We start from the raw sequence: 18,714 nt of genomic DNA on the forward strand, positions 1-18,714 counted from the left end.
ATGCTGTTTTCACGTCCTCCTCGCGTTATAGCTACTGGTTCATAAACGTGAGCTGAAAACAGTCGAGAGAAACGGGCACGCAATGAAATTACTACGAGCAGCGGAATAAAGGGAGGAGAGACGCTGGTCCACTGTTGGACTGCTACCATAGAAATGTTACCTGTAAATACGCATAGCTACTGCCTCTAAGTGCTGGAAGACAGTGTGCACCGAGGCCCGTTAGCTCAGTTGGTTAGAGCGTCGTGCTAATAACGCGAAGGTCGTGGGTTCGATCCCCCCACGGGCCAATACGATTTTTCTATTTCAAAAAGGCAACGCCTATTTCGGCGGGGAAGTGTGGTGACTAAGAAATTGTGTGGGAGCAGATAGGGGACCCGAAAGCGACTTGTCGGGACGCGCTAAAACACTTCACTGATCACACTGTTTCTCGTCCGATCACCGCTACTGCGCGACGCTGGGCGTTGTCAGTGCTTGGGCGGGTGACCGCCTGCGAACACATGGCGCTGCCGACAGTTTCAATTCGTATTTCTCTTTTCTCGTCGGTTTCGGAGCTGCAGCGCTATTCGGTCAAGGGCACTGGCGCCACGTTTTGGCTCTCGGTATGCCAAGTAGCGCCGTGCGGCCACAGTGAAATGAAGGAGCGTGTTGTAAAATTTTCAACAAAGAAAAAAAGAAATGTACTAGTAATAAAACTGAATTTGTCTGACAGAACATGTAAAATCACACAATGCACGATAACAGGCAGCAGGTCTTTACTTGAGGCATAAGTAATGTTGTGCCCGCCTCGCCATACCTCTCTCAGTCGTTTCGCGTGCTAGTCCTTCTGATATAGGCCGATTGGAGAGCGTCAGCTCTCGCGTCAGCCGAGCAAAGTCGAGACAAGTCGAGACTCAAGCGGAATCGACGCACACAATATAGGGTGGCCTGCAGCGAGTAAGAGGGGGAAAGAAACATTAATTTAAGGACGCGTGGCAAAAGTACTCATACGCAGAAGTAAAACGCAGGCTGCGGTGGCCGGGAATCGAACCCGGATCAACTGCTTGGAAGGCAACTATGCTGACCATTACACCACCACCGCACGGTTTTCTTCTGCGCACGCCGCGCTGTGTCTGCTTCCCGCCTGTCGGCGGCGGCCGAAGGTGGTCGCAGCAGTAGGCGCATTACGGGGTAGGCGAGCGCATCCAGACAGCGTCTCTACGCACATTTCGCGTCCTTTGGCAAGAGTCGTCGCGTGCGTGCGCCGCAACACTACTAAGACGATCGAGTTCGGGCGTCATTTTTAAGCAGTGCAGCGCAGGATTCAGCGTTTGTAGCATTCTCTCGAGAGGATGCCACGGCGCTGGACGGCAGTCCCACTTTCCGTTCAGACGTCTGCCGCGGAAAGCACAAGGAAGCTGCGAACTAGCTGGGCATCGGTGGTTCAGTGGTAGAATGCTCGCCTGCCACGCGGGCGGCCCGGGTTCGATTCCCGGCCGATGCATCATTTTGTTTTTCCCCGATAGTGGAGCTGCGAGTCTTTCGCACTCGAAGTGCGTGGGCCACGAGAATGGACCGCGGGATTCCGTGTGGAAACAGCCAAACACGCAGCGCGCACGTCTTCTCGTTTGGACTCGTGCGTGCTATTGTACATACTGGCGTCGGCCCAGCATCGCAAGTTGCCTGCAGCGCTGGGAATGCACGTGTAGTAACAGCAAAAATGAGCCAGCAAGTGCAGACTCTCTACCACTAGTATTTGCTACTTGACGAGATTCCAGAAGGTATGGCAATCACGTGCCTCGGTAGCGCAGTAGGCAGCGCGTAAGTCTCATAATCTTAAGGTCGTGAGTTCGATCCTCACTCGGGGCATTTAATTTACTTTCGTTCACAGCTGAATTGACGGCTCTGGGGTTGCGAAGGAGCAAAACAGCTTGTAGTTTGTTATCCACAAGGTTTCAACAACTCAGCGTGAAAATGCTTACTTCCCGTTATTACTACTTGCAGTTCTTTTGTGAAATTTTCAAGAAAAAATGTACTAGTAATAAAACTGAATTTCGTATGATATAACATGTAAAGTCACACGGTGTATGGCCTGCTATACCTGTATAATGACAGGCTGCAGGTCTTTACTTGCGAAATAAGTAAATAAATATTACTACTCACAGGTTTGCTTTTCCTCGTACCCCTGTAACAACGAGGCCAAAAGCAACGGACTGTGACTTTTGCCATGCGCGCCTCGGCATGGGAGCGCGAAAAGATGGTCGCAAACAGGGAAAGTGCGACACGGAAAGCCAGTGCAGGGGGTGTAAACCTCGAAAAAAGTGTGCGCGTCCGGTGTGGTCTAGTGGCTAGGATACCTGGCTTTCACCCAGGAGGCCCGGGTTCGATTCCCGGTACCGGAATGTAATTTTTTCGGAACAAATCACGACAAGTTTGGACAGAGCGAAATGCTGTTTTCACGTCCTCCTCGCGTTATAGCTACTGGTTCATAAACGTGAGCTGAAAACAGTCGAGAGAAACGGGCACGCAATGAAATTACTACGAGCAGCGGAATAAAGGGAGGAGAGACGCTGGTCCACTGTTGGACTGCTACCATAGAAATGTTACCTGTAAATACGCATAGCTACTCCCTCTAAGTGCTGGAAGACAGTGTGCACCGAGGCCCGTTAGCTCAGTTGGTTAGAGCGTCGTGCTAATAACGCGAAGGTCGTGGGTTCGATCCCCCCACGGGCCAATACGATTTTTCTATTTCAAAAAGGCAACGCCTATTTCGGCGGGGAAGTGTGGTGACTAAGAAATTGTGTGGGAGCAGATAGGGGACCCGAAAGCGACTTGTCGGGACGCGCTAAAACACTTCACTGATCACACTGTTTCTCGTCCGATCACCGCTACTGCGCGACGCTGGGCGTTGTCAGTGCTTGGGCGGGTGACCGCCTGCGAACACATGGCGCTGCCGACAGTTTCAATTCGTATTTCTCTTTTCTCGTCGGTTTCGGAGCTGCAGCGCTATTCGGTCAAGGGCACTGGCGCCACGTTTTGGCTCTCGGTATGCCAAGTCGCGCCGTGCGGCCACAGTGAAATGAAGGAGCGTGTTGTAAAATTTTCAACAAAGAAAAAAAGAAATGTACTAGTAATAAAACTGAATTTGTCTGACAGAACATGTAAAATCACACAATGCACGATAACAGGCAGCAGGTCTTTACTTGAGGCATAAGTAATGTTGTGCCCGCCTCGCCATACCTCTCTCAGTCGTTTCGCGTGCTAGTCCTTCTGATATAGGCCGATTGGAGAGCGTCAGCTCTCGCGTCAGCCGAGCAAAGTCGAGACAAGTCGAGACTCAAGCGGAATCGACGCACACAATATAGGGTGGCCTGCAGCGAGTAAGAGGGGGAAAGAAACATTAATTTAAGGACGCGTGGCAAAAGTACTCATACGCAGAAGTAAAACGCAGGCTGCGGTGGCCGGGAATCGAACCCGGATCAACTGCTTGGAAGGCAACTATGCTGACCATTACACCACCACCGCACGGTTTTCTTCTGCGCACGCCGCGCTGTGTCTGCTTCCCGCCTGTCGGCGGCGGCCGAAGGTGGTCGCAGCAGTAGGCGCATTACGGGGTAGGCGAGCGCATCCAGACAGCGTCTCTACGCACATTTCGCGTCCTTTGGCAAGAGTCGTCGCGTGCGTGCGCCGCAACACTACTAAGACGATCGAGTTCGGGCGTCATTTTTAAGCAGTGCAGCGCAGGATTCAGCGTTTGTAGCATTCTCTCGAGAGGATGCCACGGCGCTGGACGGCAGTCCCACTTTCCGTTCAGACGTCTGCCGCGGAAAGCACAAGGAAGCTGCGAACTAGCTGGGCATCGGTGGTTCAGTGGTAGAATGCTCGCCTGCCACGCGGGCGGCCCGGGTTCGATTCCCGGCCGATGCATCATTTTGTTTTTCCCCGATAGTGGAGCTGCGAGTCTTTCGCACTCGAAGTGCGTGGGCCACGAGAATGGACCGCGGGATTCCGTGTGGAAACAGCCAAACACGCAGCGCGCACGTCTTCTCGTTTGGACTCGTGCGTGCTATTGTACATACTGGCGTCGGCCTAGCATCGCAAGTTGCCTGCAGCGCTGGGAATGCACGTGTAGTAACAGAAAAAATGAGCCAGCAAGTGCAGACTCTCTACCACTAGTATTTGCTACTTGACGAGATTCCAGAAGGTATGGCAATCACGTGCCTCGGTAGCGCAGTAGGCAGCGCGTAAGTCTCATAATCTTAAGGTCGTGAGTTCGATCCTCACTCGGGGCATTTAATTTACTTTCGTTCACAGCTGAATTGACGGCTCTGGGGTTGCGAAGGAGCAAAACAGCTTGTAGTTTGTTATCCACAAGGTTTCAACAACTCAGCGTGAAAATGCTTACTTCCCGTTATTACTACTTGCAGTTCTTTTGTGAAATTTTCAAGAAAAAATGTACTAGTAATAAAACTGAATTTCGTATGATATAACATGTAAAGTCACACGGTGTATGGCCTGCTATACCTGTATAATGACAGGCTGCAGGTCTTTACTTGCGAAATAAGTAAATAAATATTACTACTCACAGGTTTGCTTTTCCTCGTACCCCTGTAACAACGAGGCCAAAAGCAACGGACTGTGACTTTTGCCATGCGCGCCTCGGCATGGGAGCGCGAAAAGATGGTCGCAAACAGGGAAAGTGCGACACGGAAAGCCAGTGCAGGGGGTGTAAACCTCGAAAAAAGTGTGCGCGTCCGGTGTGGTCTAGTGGCTAGGATACCTGGCTTTCACCCAGGAGGCCCGGGTTCGATTCCCGGTACCGGAATGTAATTTTTTCGGAACAAATCACGACAAGTTTGGACAGAGCGAAATGCTGTTTTCACGTCCTCCTCGCGTTATAGCTACTGGTTCATAAACGTGAGCTGAAAACAGTCGAGAGAAACGGGCACGCAATGAAATTACTACGAGCAGCGGAATAAAGGGAGGAGAGACGCTGGTCCACTGTTGGACTGCTACCATAGAAATGTTACCTGTAAATACGCATAGCTACTCCCTCTAAGTGCTGGAAGACAGTGTGCACCGAGGCCCGTTAGCTCAGTTGGTTAGAGCGTCGTGCTAATAACGCGAAGGTCGTGGGTTCGATCCCCCCACGGGCCAATACGATTTTTCTATTTCAAAAAGGCAACGCCTATTTCGGCGGGGAAGTGTGGTGACTAAGAAATTGTGTGGGAGCAGATAGGGGACCCGAAAGCGACTTGTCGGGACGCGCTAAAACACTTCACTGATCACACTGTTTCTCGTCCGATCACCGCTACTGCGCGACGCTGGGCGTTGTCAGTGCTTGGGCGGGTGACCGCCTGCGAACACATGGCGCTGCCGACAGTTTCAATTCGTATTTCTCTTTTCTCGTCGGTTTCGGAGCTGCAGCGCTATTCGGTCAAGGGCACTGGCGCCACGTTTTGGCTCTCGGTATGCCAAGTCGCGCCGTGCGGCCACAGTGAAATGAAGGAGCGTGTTGTAAAATTTTCAACAAAGAAAAAAAGAAATGTACTAGTAATAAAACTGAATTTGTCTGACAGAACATGTAAAATCACACAATGCACGATAACAGGCAGCAGGTCTTTACTTGAGGCATAAGTAATGTTGTGCCCGCCTCGCCATACCTCTCTCAGTCGTTTCGCGTGCTAGTCCTTCTGATATAGGCCGATTGGAGAGCGTCAGCTCTCGCGTCAGCCGAGCAAAGTCGAGACAAGTCGAGACTCAAGCGGAATCGACGCACACAATATAGGGTGGCCTGCAGCGAGTAAGAGGGGGAAAGAAACATTAATTTAAGGACGCGTGGCAAAAGTACTCATACGCAGAAGTAAAACGCAGGCTGCGGTGGCCGGGAATCGAACCCGGATCAACTGCTTGGAAGGCAACTATGCTGACCATTACACCACCACCGCACGGTTTTCTTCTGCGCACGCCGCGCTGTGTCTGCTTCCCCCCTGTCGGCGGCGGCCGAAGGTGGTCGCAGCAGTAGGCGCATTACGGGGTAGGCGAGCGCATCCAGACAGCGTCTCTACGCACATTTCGCGTCCTTTGGCAAGAGTCGTCGCGTGCGTGCGCCGCAACACTACTAAGACGATCGAGTTCGGGCGTCATTTTTAAGCAGTGCAGCGCAGGATTCAGCGTTTGTAGCATTCTCTCGAGAGGATGCCACGGCGCTGGACGGCAGTCCCACTTTCCGTTCAGACGTCTGCCGCGGAAAGCACAAGGAAGCTGCGAACTAGCTGGGCATCGGTGGTTCAGTGGTAGAATGCTCGCCTGCCACGCGGGCGGCCCGGGTTCGATTCCCGGCCGATGCATTATTTTGTTTTTCCCCGATAGTGGAGCTGCGAGTCTTTCGCACTCGAAGTGCGTGGGCCACGAGAATGGACCGCGGGATTCCGTGTGGAAACAGCCAAACACGCAGCGCGCACGTCTTCTCGTTTGGACTCGTGCGTGCTATTGTACATACTGGCGTCGGCCTAGCATCGCAAGTTGCCTGCAGCGCTGGGAATGCACGTGTAGTAACAGAAAAAATGAGCCAGCAAGTGCAGACTCTCTACCACTAGTATTTGCTACTTGACGAGATTCCAGAAGGTATGGCAATCACATGCCTCGGTAGCGCAGTAGGCAGCGCGTAAGTCTCATAATCTTAAGGTCGTGAGTTCGATCCTCACTCGGGGCATTTAATTTACTTTCGTTCACAGCTGAATTGACGGCTCTGGGGTTGCGAAGGAGCAAAACAGCTTGTAGTTTGTTATCCACAAGGTTTCAACAACTCAGCGTGAAAATGCTTACTTCCCGTTATTACTACTTGCAGTTCTTTTGTGAAATTTTCAAGAAAAAATGTACTAGTAATAAAACTGAATTTCGTATGATATAACATGTAAAGTCACACGGTGTATGGCCTGCTATACCTGTATAATGACAGGCTGCAGGTCTTTACTTGCGAAATAAGTAAATAAATATTACTACTCACAGGTTTGCTTTTCCTCGTACCCCTGTAACAACGAGGCCAAAAGCAACGGACTGTGACTTTTGCCATGCGCGCCTCGGCATGGGAGCGCGAAAAGATGGTCGCAAACAGGGAAAGTGCGACACGGAAAGCCAGTGCAGGGGGTGTAAACCTCGAAAAAAGTGTGCGCGTCCGGTGTGGTCTAGTGGCTAGGATACCTGGCTTTCACCCAGGAGGCCCGGGTTCGATTCCCGGTACCGGAATGTAATTTTTTCGGAACAAATCACGACAAGTTTGGACAGAGCGAAATGCTGTTTTCACGTCCTCCTCGCGTTATAGCTACTGGTTCATAAACGTGAGCTGAAAACAGTCGAGAGAAACGGGCACGCAATGAAATTACTACGAGCAGCGGAATAAAGGGAGGAGAGACGCTGGTCCACTGTTGGACTGCTACCATAGAAATGTTACCTGTAAATACGCATAGCTACTCCCTCTAAGTGCTGGAAGACAGTGTGCACCGAGGCCCGTTAGCTCAGTTGGTTAGAGCGTCGTGCTAATAACGCGAAGGTCGTGGGTTCGATCCCCCCACGGGCCAATACGATTTTTCTATTTCAAAAAGGCAACGCCTATTTCGGCGGGGAAGTGTGGTGACTAAGAAATTGTGTGGGAGCAGATAGGGGACCCGAAAGCGACTTGTCGGGACGCGCTAAAACACTTCACTGATCACACTGTTTCTCGTCCGATCACCGCTACTGCGCGACGCTGGGCGTTGTCAGTGCTTGGGCGGGTGACCGCCTGCGAACACATGGCGCTGCCGACAGTTTCAATTCGTATTTCTCTTTTCTCGTCGGTTTCGGAGCTGCAGCGCTATTCGGTCAAGGGCACTGGCGCCACGTTTTGGCTCTCGGTATGCCAAGTCGCGCCGTGCGGCCACAGTGAAATGAAGGAGCGTGTTGTAAAATTTTCAACAAAGAAAAAAAGAAATGTACTAGTAATAAAACTGAATTTGTCTGACAGAACATGTAAAATCACACAATGCACGATAACAGGCAGCAGGTCTTTACTTGAGGCATAAGTAATGTTGTGCCCGCCTCGCCATACCTCTCTCAGTCGTTTCGCGTGCTAGTCCTTCTGATATAGGCCGATTGGAGAGCGTCAGCTCTCGCGTCAGCCGAGCAAAGTCGAGACAAGTCGAGACTCAAGCGGAATCGACGCACACAATATAGGGTGGCCTGCAGCGAGTAAGAGGGGGAAAGAAACATTAATTTAAGGACGCGTGGCAAAAGTACTCATACGCAGAAGTAAAACGCAGGCTGCGGTGGCCGGGAATCGAACCCGGATCAACTGCTTGGAAGGCAACTATGCTGACCATTACACCACCACCGCACGGTTTTCTTCTGCGCACGCCGCGCTGTGTCTGCTTCCCGCCTGTCGGCGGCGGCCGAAGGTGGTCGCAGCAGTAGGCGCATTACGGGGTAGGCGAGCGCATCCAGACAGCGTCTCTACGCACATTTCGCGTCCTTTGGCAAGAGTCGTCGCGTGCGTGCGCCGCAACACTACTAAGACGATCGAGTTCGGGCGTCATTTTTAAGCAGTGCAGCGCAGGATTCAGCGTTTGTAGCATTCTCTCGAGAGGATGCCACGGCGCTGGACGGCAGTCCCACTTTCCGTTCAGACGTCTGCCGCGGAAAGCACAAGGAAGCTGCGAACTAGCTGGGCATCGGTGGTTCAGTGGTAGAATGCTCGCCTGCCACGCGGGCGGCCCGGGTTCGATTCCCGGCCGATGCATCATTTTGTTTTTCCCCGATAGTGGAGCTGCGAGTCTTTCGCACTCGAAGTGCGTGGGCCACGAGAATGGACCGCGGGATTCCGTGTGGAAACAGCCAAACACGCAGCGCGCACGTCTTCTCGTTTGGACTCGTGCGTGCTATTGTACATACTGGCGTCGGCCTAGCATCGCAAGTTGCCTGCAGCGCTGGGAATGCACGTGTAGTAACAGAAAAAATGAGCCAGCAAGTGCAGACTCTCTACCACTAGTATTTGCTGCTTGCCGAGATTCCAGAAGGTATGGCAATCACGTGCCTCGGTAGCGCAGTAGGCAGCGCGTAAGTCTCATAATCTTAAGGTCGTGAGTTCGATCCTCACCCGGGGCATTTAATTTACTTTCGTTCACAGCTGAATTGACGGCTCTGGGGTTGCGAAGGAGCAAAACAGCTTGTAGTTTGTTATCCACAAGGTTTCAACAACTCAGCGTGAAAATGCTTACTTCCCGTTATTACTACTTGCAGTTCTTTTGTGAAATTTTCAAGAAAAAATGTACTAGTAATAAAACTGAATTTCGTATGATATAACATGTAAAGTCACACGGTGTATGGCCTGCTATACCTGTATAATGACAGGCTGCAGGTCTTTACTTGCGAAATAAGTAAATAAATATTACTACTCACAGGTTTGCTTTTCCTCGTACCCCTGTAACAACGAGGCCAAAAGCAACGGACTGTGACTTTTGCCATGCGCGCCTCGGCATGGGAGCGCGAAAAGATGGTCGCAAACAGGGAAAGTGCGACACGGAAAGCCAGTGCAGGGGGTGTAAACCCCGAAAAAAGTGTGCGCGTCCGGTGTGGTCTAGTGGCTAGGATACCTGGCTTTCACCCAGGAGGCCCGGGTTCGATTCCCGGTACCGGAATGAAATTTTTTCGGAACAAATCACGACAAGTTTGGACAGAGCGAAATGCTGTTTTCACGTCCTCCTCGCGTTATAGCTACTGGTTCATAAACGTGAGCTGAAAACAGTCGAGAGAAACGGGCACGCAATGAAATTACTACGAGCAGCGGAATAAAGGGAGGAGAGACGCTGGTCCACTGTTGGACTGCTACCATAGAAATGTTACCTGTAAATACGCATAGCTACTCCCTCTAAGTGCTGGAAGACAGTGTGCACCGAGGCCCGTTAGCTCAGTTGGTTAGAGCGTCGTGCTAATAACGCGAAGGTCGTGGGTTCGATCCCCCCACGGGCCAATACGATTTTTCTATTTCAAAAAGGCAACTCCTATTTCGGCGGGGAAGTGTGGTGACTAAGAAATTGTGTGGGAGCAGATAGGGGACCCGAAAGCGACTTGTCGGGACGCGCTAAAACACTTCACTGATCACACTGTTTCTCGTCCGATCACCGCTACTGCGCGACGCTGGGCGTTGTCAGTGCTTGGGCGGGTGACCGCCTGCGAACACATGGCGCTGCCGACAGTTTCAATTCGTATTTCTCTTTTCTCGTCGGTTTCGGAGCTGCAGCGCTATTCGGTCAAGGGCACTGGCGCCACGTTTTGGCTCTCGGTATGCCAAGTCGCGCCGTGCGGCCACAGTGAAATGAAGGAGCGTGTTGTAAAATTTTCAACAAAGAAAAAAAGAAATGTACTAGTAATAAAACTGAATTTGTCTGACAGAACATGTAAAATCACACAATGCACGATAACAGGCAGCAGGTCTTTACTTGAGGCATAAGTAATGTTGTGCCCGCCTCGCCATACCTCTCTCAGTCGTTTCGCGTGCTAGTCCTTCTGATATAGGCCGATTGGAGAGCGTCAGCTCTCGCGTCAGCCGAGCAAAGTCGAGACAAGTCGAGACTCAAGCGGAATCGACGCACACAATATAGGGTGGCCTGCAGCGAGTAAGAGGGGGAAAGAAACATTAATTTAAGGACGCGTGGCAAAAGTACTCATACGCAGAAGTAAAACGCAGGCTGCGGTGGCCGGGAATCGAACCCGGATCAACTGCTTGGAAGGCAACTATGCTGACCATTACACCACCACCGCACGGTTTTCTTCTGCGCACGCCGCGCTGTGTCTGCTTCCCGCCTGTCGGCGGCGGCCGAAGGTGGTCGCAGCAGTAGGCGCATTACGGGGTAGGCGAGCGCATCCAGACAGCGTCTCTACGCACATTTCGCGTCCTTTGGCAAGAGTCGTCGCGTGCGTGCGCCGCAACACTACTAAGACGATCGAGTTCGGGCGTCATTTTTAAGCAGTGCAGCGCAGGATTCAGCGTTTGTAGCATTCTCTCGAGAGGATGCCACGGCGCTGGACGGCAGTCCCACTTTCCGTTCAGACGTCTGCCGCGGAAAGCACAAGGAAGCTGCGAACTAGCTGGGCATCGGTGGTTCAGTGGTAGAATGCTCGCCTGCCACGCGGGCGGCCCGGGTTCGATTCCCGGCCGATGCATCATTTTGTTTTTCCCCGATAGTGGAGCTGCGAGTCTTTCGCACTCGAAGTGCGTGGGCCACGAGAATGGACCGCGGGATTCCGTGTGGAAACAGCCAAACACGCAGCGCGCACGTCTTCTCGTTTGGACTCGTGCGTGCTATTGTACATACTGGCGTCGGCCTAGCATCGCAAGTTGCCTGCAGCGCTGGGAATGCACGTGTAGTAACAGAAAAAATGAGCCAGCAAGTGCAGACTCTCTACCACTAGTATTTGCTACTTGCCGAGATTCCAGAAGGTATGGCAATCACGTGCCTCGGTAGCGCAGTAGGCAGCGCGTAAGTCTCATAATCTTAAGGTCGTGAGTTCGATCCTCACCCGGGGCATTTAATTTACTTTCGTTCACAGCTGAATTGACGGCTCTGGGGTTGCGAAGGAGCAAAACAGCTTGTAGTTTGTTATCCACAAGGTTTCAACAACTCAGCGTGAAAATGCTTACTTCCCGTTATTACTACTTGCAGTTCTTTTGTGAAATTTTCAAGAAAAAATGTACTAGTAATAAAACTGAATTTCGTATGATATAACATGTAAAGTCACACGGTGTATGGCCTGCTATACCTGTATTATGACAGGCTGCAGGTCTTTACTTGCGAAATAAGTAAATAAATATTACTACTCACAGGTTTGCTTTTCCTCGTACCCCTGTAACAACGAGGCCAAAAGCAACGGACTGTGACTTTTGCCATGCGCGCCTCGGCATGGGAGCGCGAAAAGATGGTCGCAAACAGGGAAAGTGCGACACGGAAAGCCAGTGCAGGGGGTGTAAACCCCGAAAAAAGTGTGCGCGTCCGGTGTGGTCTAGTGGCTAGGATACCTGGCTTTCACCCAGGAGGCCCGGGTTCGATTCCCGGTACCGGAATGTAATTTTTTCGGAACAAATCACGACAAGTTTGGACAGAGCGAAATGCTGTTTTCACGTCCTCCTCGCGTTATAGCTACTGGTTCATAAACGTGAGCTGAAAACAGTCGAGAGAAACGGGCACGCAATGAAATTACTACGAGCAGCGGAATAAAGGGAGGAGAGACGCTGGTCCACTGTTGGACTGCTACCATAGAAATGTTACCTGTAAATACGCATAGCTACTCCCTCTAAGTGCTGGAAGACAGTGTGCACCGAGGCCCGTTAGCTCAGTTGGTTAGAGCGTCGTGCTAATAACGCGAAGGTCGTGGGTTCGATCCCCCCACGGGCCAATACGATTTTTCTATTTCAAAAAGGCAACGCCTATTTCGGCGGGGAAGTGTGGTGACTAAGAAATTGTGTGGGAGCAGATAGGGGACCCGAAAGCGACTTGTCGGGACGCGCTAAAACACTTCACTGATCACACTGTTTCTCGTCCGATCACCGCTACTGCGCGACGCTGGGCGTTGTCAGTGCTTGGGCGGGTGACCGCCTGCGAACACATGGCGCTGCCGACAGTTTCAATTCGTATTTCTCTTTTCTCGTCGGTTTCGGAGCTGCAGCGCTATTCGGTCAAGGGCACTGGCGCCACGTTTTGGCTCTCGGTATGCCAAGTCGCGCCGTGCGGCCACAGTGAAATGAAGGAGCGTGTTGTAAAATTTTCAACAAAGAAAAAAAGAAATGTACTAGTAATAAAACTGAATTTGTCTGACAGAACATGTAAAATCACACAATGCACGATAACAGGCAGCAGGTCTTTACTTGAGGCATAAGTAATGTTGTGCCCGCCTCGCCATACCTCTCTCAGTCGTTTCGCGTGCTAGTCCTTCTGATATAGGCCGATTGGAGAGCGTCAGCTCTCGCGTCAGCCGAGCAAAGTCGAGACAAGTCGAGACTCAAGCGGAATCGACGCACACAATATAGGGTGGCCTGCAGCGAGTAAGAGGGGGAAAGAAACATTAATTTAAGGACGCGTGGCAAAAGTACTCATACGCAGAAGTAAAACGCAGGCTGCGGTGGCCGGGAATCGAACCCGGATCAACTGCTTGGAAGGCAACTATGCTGACCATTACACCACCACCGCACGGTTTTCTTCTGCGCACGCCGCGCTGTGTCTGCTTCCCGCCTGTCGGCGGCGGCCGAAGGTGGTCGCAGCAGTAGGCGCATTACGGGGTAGGCGAGCGCATCCAGACAGCGTCTCTACGCACATTTCGCGTCCTTTGGCAAGAGTCGTCGCGTGCGTGCGCCGCAACACTACTAAGACGATCGAGTTCGGGCGTCATTTTTAAGCAGTGCAGCGCAGGATTCAGCGTTTGTAGCATTCTCTCGAGAGGATGCCACGGCGCTGGACGGCAGTCCCACTTTCCGTTCAGACGTCTGCCGCGGAAAGCACAAGGAAGCTGCGAACTAGCTGGGCATCGGTGGTTCAGTGGTAGAATGCTCGCCTGCCACGCGGGCGGCCCGGGTTCGATTCCCGGCCGATGCATCATTTTGTTTTTCCCCGATAGTGGAGCTGCGAGTCTTTCGCACTCGAAGTGCGTGGGCCACGAGAATGGACCGCGGGATTCCGTGTGGAAACAGCCAAACACGCAGCGCGCACGTCTTCTCGTTTGGACTCGTGCGTGCTATTGTACATACTGGCGTCGGCCTAGCATCGCAAGTTGCCTGCAGCGCTGGGAATGCACGTGTAGTAACAGAAAAAATGAGCCAGCAAGTGCAGACTCTCTACCACTAGTATTTGCTGCTTGCCGAGATTCCAGAAGGTATGGCAATCACGTGCCTCGGTAGCGCAGTAGGCAGCGCGTAAGTCTCATAATCTTAAGGTCGTGAGTTCGATCCTCACCCGGGGCATTTAATTTACTTTCGTTCACAGCTGAATTGACGGCTCTGGGGTTGCGAAGGAGCAAAACAGCTTGTAGTTTGTTATCCACAAGGTTTCAACAACTCAGCGTGAAAATGCTTACTTCCCGTTATTACTACTTGCAGTTCTTTTGTGAAATTTTCAAGAAAAAATGTACTAGTAATAAAACTGAATTTCGTATGATATAACATGTAAAGTCACACGGTGTATGGCCTGCTATACCTGTATAATGACAGGCTGCAGGTCTTTACTTGCGAAATAAGTAAATAAATATTACTACTCACAGGTTTGCTTTTCCTCGTACCCCTGTAACAACGAGGCCAAAAGCAACGGACTGTGACTTTTGCCATGCGCGCCTCGGCATGGGAGCGCGAAAAGATGGTCGCAAACAGGGAAAGTGCGACACGGAAAGCCAGTGCAGGGGGTGTAAACCCCGAAAAAAGTGTGCGCGTCCGGTGTGGTCTAGTGGCTAGGATACCTGGCTTTCACCCAGGAGGCCCGGGTTCGATTCCCGGTACCGGAATGAAATTTTTTCGGAACAAATCACGACAAGTTTGGACAGAGCGAAATGCTGTTTTCACGTCCTCCTCGCATTATAGCTACTGGTTCATAAACGTGAGCTGAAAACAGTCGAGAGAAACGGGCACGCAATGAAATTACTACGAGCAGCGGAATAAAGGGAGGAGAGACGCTGGTCCACTGTTGGACTGCTACCATAGAAATGTTACCTGTAAATACGCATAGCTACTGCCTCTAAGTGCTGGAAGACAGTGTGCACCGAGGCCCGTTAGCTCAGTTGGTTAGAGCGTCGTGCTAATAACGCGAAGGTCGTGGGTTCGATCCCCCCACGGGCCAATACGATTTTTCTATTTCAAAAAGGCAACGCCTATTTCGGCGGGGAAGTGTGGTGACTAAGAAATTGTGTGGGAGCAGATAGGGGACCCGAAAGCGACTTGTCGGGACGCGCTAAAACACTTCACTGATCACACTGTTTCTCGTCCGATCACCGCTACTGCGCGACGCTGGGCGTTGTCAGTGCTTGGGCGGGTGACCGCCTGCGAACACATGGCGCTGCCGACAGTTTCAATTCGTATTTCTCTTTTCTCGTCGGTTTCGGAGCTGCAGCGCTATTCGGTCAAGGGCACTGGCGCCACGTTTTGGCTCTCGGTATGCCAAGTCGCGCCGTGCGGCCACAGTGAAATGAAGGAGCGTGTTGTAAAATTTTCAACAAAGAAAAAAAGAAATGTACTAGTAATAAAACTGAATTTGTCTGACAGAACATGTAAAATCACACAATGCACGATAACAGGCAGCAGGTCTTTACTTGAGGCATAAGTAATGTTGTGCCCGCCTCGCCATACCTCTCTCAGTCGTTTCGCGTGCTAGTCCTTCTGATATAGGCCGATTGGAGAGCGTCAGCTCTCGCGTCAGCCGAGCAAAGTCGAGACAAGTCGAGACTCAAGCGGAATCGACGCACACAATATAGGGTGGCCTGCAGCGAGTAAGAGGGGGAAAGAAACATTAATTTAAGGACGCGTGGCAAAAGTACTCATACGCAGAAGTAAAACGCAGGCTGCGGTGGCCGGGAATCGAACCCGGATCAACTGCTTGGAAGGCAACTATGCTGACCATTACACCACCACCGCACGGTTTTCTTCTGCGCACGCCGCGCTGTGTCTGCTTCCCGCCTGTCGGCGGCGGCCGAAGGTCGTCGCAGCAGTAGGCGCATTACGGGGTAGGCGAGCGCATCCAGACAGCGTCTCTACGCACATTTCGCGTCCTTTGGCAAGAGTCGTCGCGTGCGTGCGCCGCAACACTACTAAGACGATCGAGTTCGGGCGTCATTTTTAAGCAGTGCAGCGCAGGATTCAGCGTTTGTAGCATTCTCTCGAGAGGATGCCACGGCGCTGGACGGCAGTCCCACTTTCCCTTCAGACGTCTGCCGCGGAAAGCACAAGGAAGCTGCGAACTAGCTGGGCATCGGTGGTTCAGTGGTAGAATGCTCGCCTGCCTCGCGGGCGGCCCGGGTTCGATTCCCGGCCGATGCATCATTTTGTTTTTCCTCGATAGTGGAGCTGCGAGTCTTTCGCACTCGAAGTGCGTGGGCCACGAGAATGGACCGCGGGATTCCGTGTGGAAACAGCCAAACACGCAGCGCGCACGTCTTCTCGTTTGGACTCGTGCGTGCTATTGTACATACTGGCGTCGGCGTAGCATCGCAAGTTGCCTGCAGCGCTGGGAATGCACGTGTAGTAACAGAAAAAATGAGCCAGCAAGTGCAGACTCTCTACCACTAGTATTTGCTGCTTGCCGAGATTCCAGAAGGTATGGCAATCACGTGCCTCGGTAGCGCAGTAGGCAGCGCGTAAGTCTCATAATCTTAAGGTCGTGAGTTCGATCCTCACCCGGGGCATTTAATTTACTTTCGTTCACAGCTGAATTGACGGCTCTGGGGTTGCGAAGGAGCAAAACAGCTTGTAGTTTGTTATCCACAAGGTTTCAACAACTCAGCGTGAAAATGCTTACTTCCCGTTATTACTACTTGCAGTTCTTTTGTGAAATTTTCAAGAAAAAATGTACTAGTAATAAAACTGAATTTCGTATGATATAACATGTAAAGTCACACGGTGTATGGCCTGCTATACCTGTATAATGACAGGCTGCAGGTCTTTACTTGCGAAATAAGTAAATAAATATTACTACTCACAGGTTTGCTTTTCCTCGTACCCCTGTAACAACGAGGCCAAAAGCAACGGACTGTGACTTTTGCCATGCGCGCCTCGGCATGGGAGCGCGAAAAGATGGTCGCAAACAGGGAAAGTGCGACACGGAAAGCCAGTGCAGGGGGTGTAAACCCCAAAAAAAGTGTGCGCGTCCGGTGTGGTCTAGTGGCTAGGATACCTGGCTTTCACCCAGGAGGCCCGGGTTCGATTCCCGGTACCGGAATGTAATTTTTTCGGAACAAATCACGACAAGTTTGGACAGAGCGAAATGCTGTTTTCACGTCCTCCTCGCGTTATAGCTACTGGTTCATAAACGTGAGCTGAAAACAGTCGAGAGAAACGGGCACGCAATGAAATTACTACGAGCAGCGGAATAAAGGGAGGAGAGACGCTGGTCCACTGTTGGACTGCTACCATAGAAATGTTACCTGTAAATACGCATAGCTACTCCCTCTAAGTGCTGGAAGACAGTGTGCACCGAGGCCCGTTAGCTCAGTTGGTTAGAGCGTCGTGCTAATAACGCGAAGGTCGTGGGTTCGATCCCCCCACGGGCCAATACGATTTTTCTATTTCAAAAAGGCAACGCCTATTTCGGCGGGGAAGTGTGGTGACTAAGAAATTGTGTGGGAGCAGATAGGGGACCCGAAAGCGACTTGTCGGGACGCGCTAAAACACTTCACTGATCACACTGTTTCTCGTCCGATCACCGCTACTGCGCGACGCTGGGCGTTGTCAGTGCTTGGGCGGGTGACCGCCTGCGAACACATGGCGCTGCCGACAGTTTCAATTCGTATTTCTCTTTTCTCGTCGGTTTCGGAGCTGCAGCGCTATTCGGTCAAGGGCACTGGCGCCACGTTTTGGCTCTCGGTATGCCAAGTCGCGCCGTGCGGCCACAGTGAAATGAAGGAGCGTGTTGTAAAATTTTCAACAAAGAAAAAAAGAAATGTACTAGTAATAAAACTGAATTTGTCTGACAGAACATGTAAAATCACACAATGCACGATAACAGGCAGCAGGTCTTTACTTGAGGCATAAGTAATGTTGTGCCCGCCTCGCCATACCTCTCTCAGTCGTTTCGCGTGCTAGTCCTTCTGATATAGGCCGATTGGAGAGCGTCAGCTCTCGCGTCAGCCGAGCAAAGTCGAGACAAGTCGAGACTCAAGCGGAATCGACGCACACAATATAGGGTGGCCTGCAGCGAGTAAGAGGGGGAAAGAAACATTAATTTAAGGACGCGTGGCAAAAGTACTCATACGCAGAAGTAAAACGCAGGCTGCGGTGGCCGGGAATCGAACCCGGATCAACTGCTTGGAAGGCAACTATGCTGACCATTACACCACCACCGCACGGTTTTCTTCTGCGCACGCCGCGCTGTGTCTGCTTCCCGCCTGTCGGCGGCGGCCGAAGGTGGTCGCAGCAGTAGGCGCATTACGGGGTAGGCGAGCGCATCCAGACAGCGTCTCTACGCACATTTCGCGTCCTTTGGCAAGAGTCGTCGCGTGCGTGCGCCGCAACACTACTAAGACGATCGAGTTCGGGCGTCATTTTTAAGCAGTGCAGCGCAGGATTCAGCGTTTGTAGCATTCTCTCGAGAGGATGCCACGGCGCTGGACGGCAGTCCCACTTTCCCTTCAGACGTCTGCCGCGGAAAGCACAAGGAAGCTGCGAACTAGCTGGGCATCGGTGGTTCAGTGGTAGAATGCTCGCCTGCCTCGCGGGCGGCCCGGGTTCGATTCCCGGCCGATGCATCATTTTGTTTTTCCTCGATAGTGGAGCTGCGAGTCTTTCGCACTCGAAGTGCGTGGGCCACGAGAATGGACCGCGGGATTCCGTGTGGAAACAGCCAAACACGCAGCGCGCACGTCTTCTCGTTTGGACTCGTGCGTGCTATTGTACATACTGGCGTCGGCCTAGCATCGCAAGTTGCCTGCAGCGCTGGGAATGCACGTGTAGTAACAGAAAAAATGAGCCAGCAAGTGCAGACTCTCTACCACTAGTATTTGCTGCTTGCCGAGATTCCA

At 51.8% G+C, this 18,714-nt stretch overlaps 38 non-coding genes across 38 annotated transcripts; 30 read left to right on the forward strand and 8 right to left on the reverse strand.

Annotated features, from left to right (window-relative positions):
* Positions 1-213: 213 nt before the first annotated feature.
* Positions 214-287, forward strand: Trnai-aau (transfer RNA isoleucine (anticodon AAU)). The gene has a single exon. It is a non-coding gene; the product is annotated as a tRNA-Ile (tRNA).
* A 719-nt stretch (positions 288-1,006) lies between these two features.
* Positions 1,007-1,078, reverse strand: Trnag-ucc (transfer RNA glycine (anticodon UCC)). The gene has a single exon. It is a non-coding gene; the product is annotated as a tRNA-Gly (tRNA).
* Positions 1,079-1,409: 331 nt separating this feature from the next.
* Trnag-gcc (transfer RNA glycine (anticodon GCC)) lies at positions 1,410-1,480 on the forward strand. The gene has a single exon. It is a non-coding gene; the product is annotated as a tRNA-Gly (tRNA).
* Positions 1,481-1,772: 292 nt separating this feature from the next.
* On the forward strand, positions 1,773-1,845 carry Trnam-cau (transfer RNA methionine (anticodon CAU)). Its single transcript has one exon. It is a non-coding gene; the product is annotated as a tRNA-Met (tRNA).
* Positions 1,846-2,306: 461 nt separating this feature from the next.
* Positions 2,307-2,378, forward strand: Trnae-uuc (transfer RNA glutamic acid (anticodon UUC)). Its single transcript has one exon. It is a non-coding gene; the product is annotated as a tRNA-Glu (tRNA).
* Positions 2,379-2,636: 258 nt separating this feature from the next.
* Trnai-aau (transfer RNA isoleucine (anticodon AAU)) lies at positions 2,637-2,710 on the forward strand. The gene has a single exon. It is a non-coding gene; the product is annotated as a tRNA-Ile (tRNA).
* Positions 2,711-3,429: 719 nt separating this feature from the next.
* Trnag-ucc (transfer RNA glycine (anticodon UCC)) lies at positions 3,430-3,501 on the reverse strand. The gene has a single exon. It is a non-coding gene; the product is annotated as a tRNA-Gly (tRNA).
* Positions 3,502-3,832: 331 nt separating this feature from the next.
* On the forward strand, positions 3,833-3,903 carry Trnag-gcc (transfer RNA glycine (anticodon GCC)). The gene has a single exon. It is a non-coding gene; the product is annotated as a tRNA-Gly (tRNA).
* A 292-nt stretch (positions 3,904-4,195) lies between these two features.
* Trnam-cau (transfer RNA methionine (anticodon CAU)) lies at positions 4,196-4,268 on the forward strand. The gene has a single exon. It is a non-coding gene; the product is annotated as a tRNA-Met (tRNA).
* A 461-nt stretch (positions 4,269-4,729) lies between these two features.
* On the forward strand, positions 4,730-4,801 carry Trnae-uuc (transfer RNA glutamic acid (anticodon UUC)). The gene has a single exon. It is a non-coding gene; the product is annotated as a tRNA-Glu (tRNA).
* Positions 4,802-5,059: 258 nt separating this feature from the next.
* On the forward strand, positions 5,060-5,133 carry Trnai-aau (transfer RNA isoleucine (anticodon AAU)). The gene has a single exon. It is a non-coding gene; the product is annotated as a tRNA-Ile (tRNA).
* A 719-nt stretch (positions 5,134-5,852) lies between these two features.
* Trnag-ucc (transfer RNA glycine (anticodon UCC)) lies at positions 5,853-5,924 on the reverse strand. Its single transcript has one exon. It is a non-coding gene; the product is annotated as a tRNA-Gly (tRNA).
* A 331-nt stretch (positions 5,925-6,255) lies between these two features.
* On the forward strand, positions 6,256-6,326 carry Trnag-gcc (transfer RNA glycine (anticodon GCC)). Its single transcript has one exon. It is a non-coding gene; the product is annotated as a tRNA-Gly (tRNA).
* Positions 6,327-6,618: 292 nt separating this feature from the next.
* Trnam-cau (transfer RNA methionine (anticodon CAU)) lies at positions 6,619-6,691 on the forward strand. Its single transcript has one exon. It is a non-coding gene; the product is annotated as a tRNA-Met (tRNA).
* Positions 6,692-7,152: 461 nt separating this feature from the next.
* On the forward strand, positions 7,153-7,224 carry Trnae-uuc (transfer RNA glutamic acid (anticodon UUC)). The gene has a single exon. It is a non-coding gene; the product is annotated as a tRNA-Glu (tRNA).
* A 258-nt stretch (positions 7,225-7,482) lies between these two features.
* Trnai-aau (transfer RNA isoleucine (anticodon AAU)) lies at positions 7,483-7,556 on the forward strand. The gene has a single exon. It is a non-coding gene; the product is annotated as a tRNA-Ile (tRNA).
* A 719-nt stretch (positions 7,557-8,275) lies between these two features.
* Positions 8,276-8,347, reverse strand: Trnag-ucc (transfer RNA glycine (anticodon UCC)). The gene has a single exon. It is a non-coding gene; the product is annotated as a tRNA-Gly (tRNA).
* Positions 8,348-8,678: 331 nt separating this feature from the next.
* Positions 8,679-8,749, forward strand: Trnag-gcc (transfer RNA glycine (anticodon GCC)). The gene has a single exon. It is a non-coding gene; the product is annotated as a tRNA-Gly (tRNA).
* A 292-nt stretch (positions 8,750-9,041) lies between these two features.
* Trnam-cau (transfer RNA methionine (anticodon CAU)) lies at positions 9,042-9,114 on the forward strand. Its single transcript has one exon. It is a non-coding gene; the product is annotated as a tRNA-Met (tRNA).
* A 461-nt stretch (positions 9,115-9,575) lies between these two features.
* Trnae-uuc (transfer RNA glutamic acid (anticodon UUC)) lies at positions 9,576-9,647 on the forward strand. The gene has a single exon. It is a non-coding gene; the product is annotated as a tRNA-Glu (tRNA).
* Positions 9,648-9,905: 258 nt separating this feature from the next.
* Positions 9,906-9,979, forward strand: Trnai-aau (transfer RNA isoleucine (anticodon AAU)). Its single transcript has one exon. It is a non-coding gene; the product is annotated as a tRNA-Ile (tRNA).
* Positions 9,980-10,698: 719 nt separating this feature from the next.
* Trnag-ucc (transfer RNA glycine (anticodon UCC)) lies at positions 10,699-10,770 on the reverse strand. The gene has a single exon. It is a non-coding gene; the product is annotated as a tRNA-Gly (tRNA).
* A 331-nt stretch (positions 10,771-11,101) lies between these two features.
* On the forward strand, positions 11,102-11,172 carry Trnag-gcc (transfer RNA glycine (anticodon GCC)). Its single transcript has one exon. It is a non-coding gene; the product is annotated as a tRNA-Gly (tRNA).
* Positions 11,173-11,464: 292 nt separating this feature from the next.
* Positions 11,465-11,537, forward strand: Trnam-cau (transfer RNA methionine (anticodon CAU)). The gene has a single exon. It is a non-coding gene; the product is annotated as a tRNA-Met (tRNA).
* A 461-nt stretch (positions 11,538-11,998) lies between these two features.
* On the forward strand, positions 11,999-12,070 carry Trnae-uuc (transfer RNA glutamic acid (anticodon UUC)). Its single transcript has one exon. It is a non-coding gene; the product is annotated as a tRNA-Glu (tRNA).
* A 258-nt stretch (positions 12,071-12,328) lies between these two features.
* Trnai-aau (transfer RNA isoleucine (anticodon AAU)) lies at positions 12,329-12,402 on the forward strand. Its single transcript has one exon. It is a non-coding gene; the product is annotated as a tRNA-Ile (tRNA).
* A 719-nt stretch (positions 12,403-13,121) lies between these two features.
* On the reverse strand, positions 13,122-13,193 carry Trnag-ucc (transfer RNA glycine (anticodon UCC)). The gene has a single exon. It is a non-coding gene; the product is annotated as a tRNA-Gly (tRNA).
* A 331-nt stretch (positions 13,194-13,524) lies between these two features.
* Trnag-gcc (transfer RNA glycine (anticodon GCC)) lies at positions 13,525-13,595 on the forward strand. Its single transcript has one exon. It is a non-coding gene; the product is annotated as a tRNA-Gly (tRNA).
* Positions 13,596-13,887: 292 nt separating this feature from the next.
* Trnam-cau (transfer RNA methionine (anticodon CAU)) lies at positions 13,888-13,960 on the forward strand. The gene has a single exon. It is a non-coding gene; the product is annotated as a tRNA-Met (tRNA).
* Positions 13,961-14,421: 461 nt separating this feature from the next.
* Trnae-uuc (transfer RNA glutamic acid (anticodon UUC)) lies at positions 14,422-14,493 on the forward strand. The gene has a single exon. It is a non-coding gene; the product is annotated as a tRNA-Glu (tRNA).
* Positions 14,494-14,751: 258 nt separating this feature from the next.
* Positions 14,752-14,825, forward strand: Trnai-aau (transfer RNA isoleucine (anticodon AAU)). Its single transcript has one exon. It is a non-coding gene; the product is annotated as a tRNA-Ile (tRNA).
* Positions 14,826-15,544: 719 nt separating this feature from the next.
* On the reverse strand, positions 15,545-15,616 carry Trnag-ucc (transfer RNA glycine (anticodon UCC)). The gene has a single exon. It is a non-coding gene; the product is annotated as a tRNA-Gly (tRNA).
* A 331-nt stretch (positions 15,617-15,947) lies between these two features.
* Positions 15,948-16,018, forward strand: Trnag-gcc (transfer RNA glycine (anticodon GCC)). Its single transcript has one exon. It is a non-coding gene; the product is annotated as a tRNA-Gly (tRNA).
* A 292-nt stretch (positions 16,019-16,310) lies between these two features.
* Positions 16,311-16,383, forward strand: Trnam-cau (transfer RNA methionine (anticodon CAU)). The gene has a single exon. It is a non-coding gene; the product is annotated as a tRNA-Met (tRNA).
* A 461-nt stretch (positions 16,384-16,844) lies between these two features.
* Trnae-uuc (transfer RNA glutamic acid (anticodon UUC)) lies at positions 16,845-16,916 on the forward strand. The gene has a single exon. It is a non-coding gene; the product is annotated as a tRNA-Glu (tRNA).
* A 258-nt stretch (positions 16,917-17,174) lies between these two features.
* On the forward strand, positions 17,175-17,248 carry Trnai-aau (transfer RNA isoleucine (anticodon AAU)). Its single transcript has one exon. It is a non-coding gene; the product is annotated as a tRNA-Ile (tRNA).
* A 719-nt stretch (positions 17,249-17,967) lies between these two features.
* Positions 17,968-18,039, reverse strand: Trnag-ucc (transfer RNA glycine (anticodon UCC)). The gene has a single exon. It is a non-coding gene; the product is annotated as a tRNA-Gly (tRNA).
* Positions 18,040-18,370: 331 nt separating this feature from the next.
* Trnag-gcc (transfer RNA glycine (anticodon GCC)) lies at positions 18,371-18,441 on the forward strand. The gene has a single exon. It is a non-coding gene; the product is annotated as a tRNA-Gly (tRNA).
* Positions 18,442-18,714: the final 273 nt, after the last annotated feature.

This window comes from Schistocerca gregaria, chromosome 2 (genome assembly GCF_023897955.1).
Source record: "Schistocerca gregaria isolate iqSchGreg1 chromosome 2, iqSchGreg1.2, whole genome shotgun sequence".
NCBI lineage: Eukaryota > Metazoa > Arthropoda > Insecta > Orthoptera > Acrididae > Schistocerca > Schistocerca gregaria.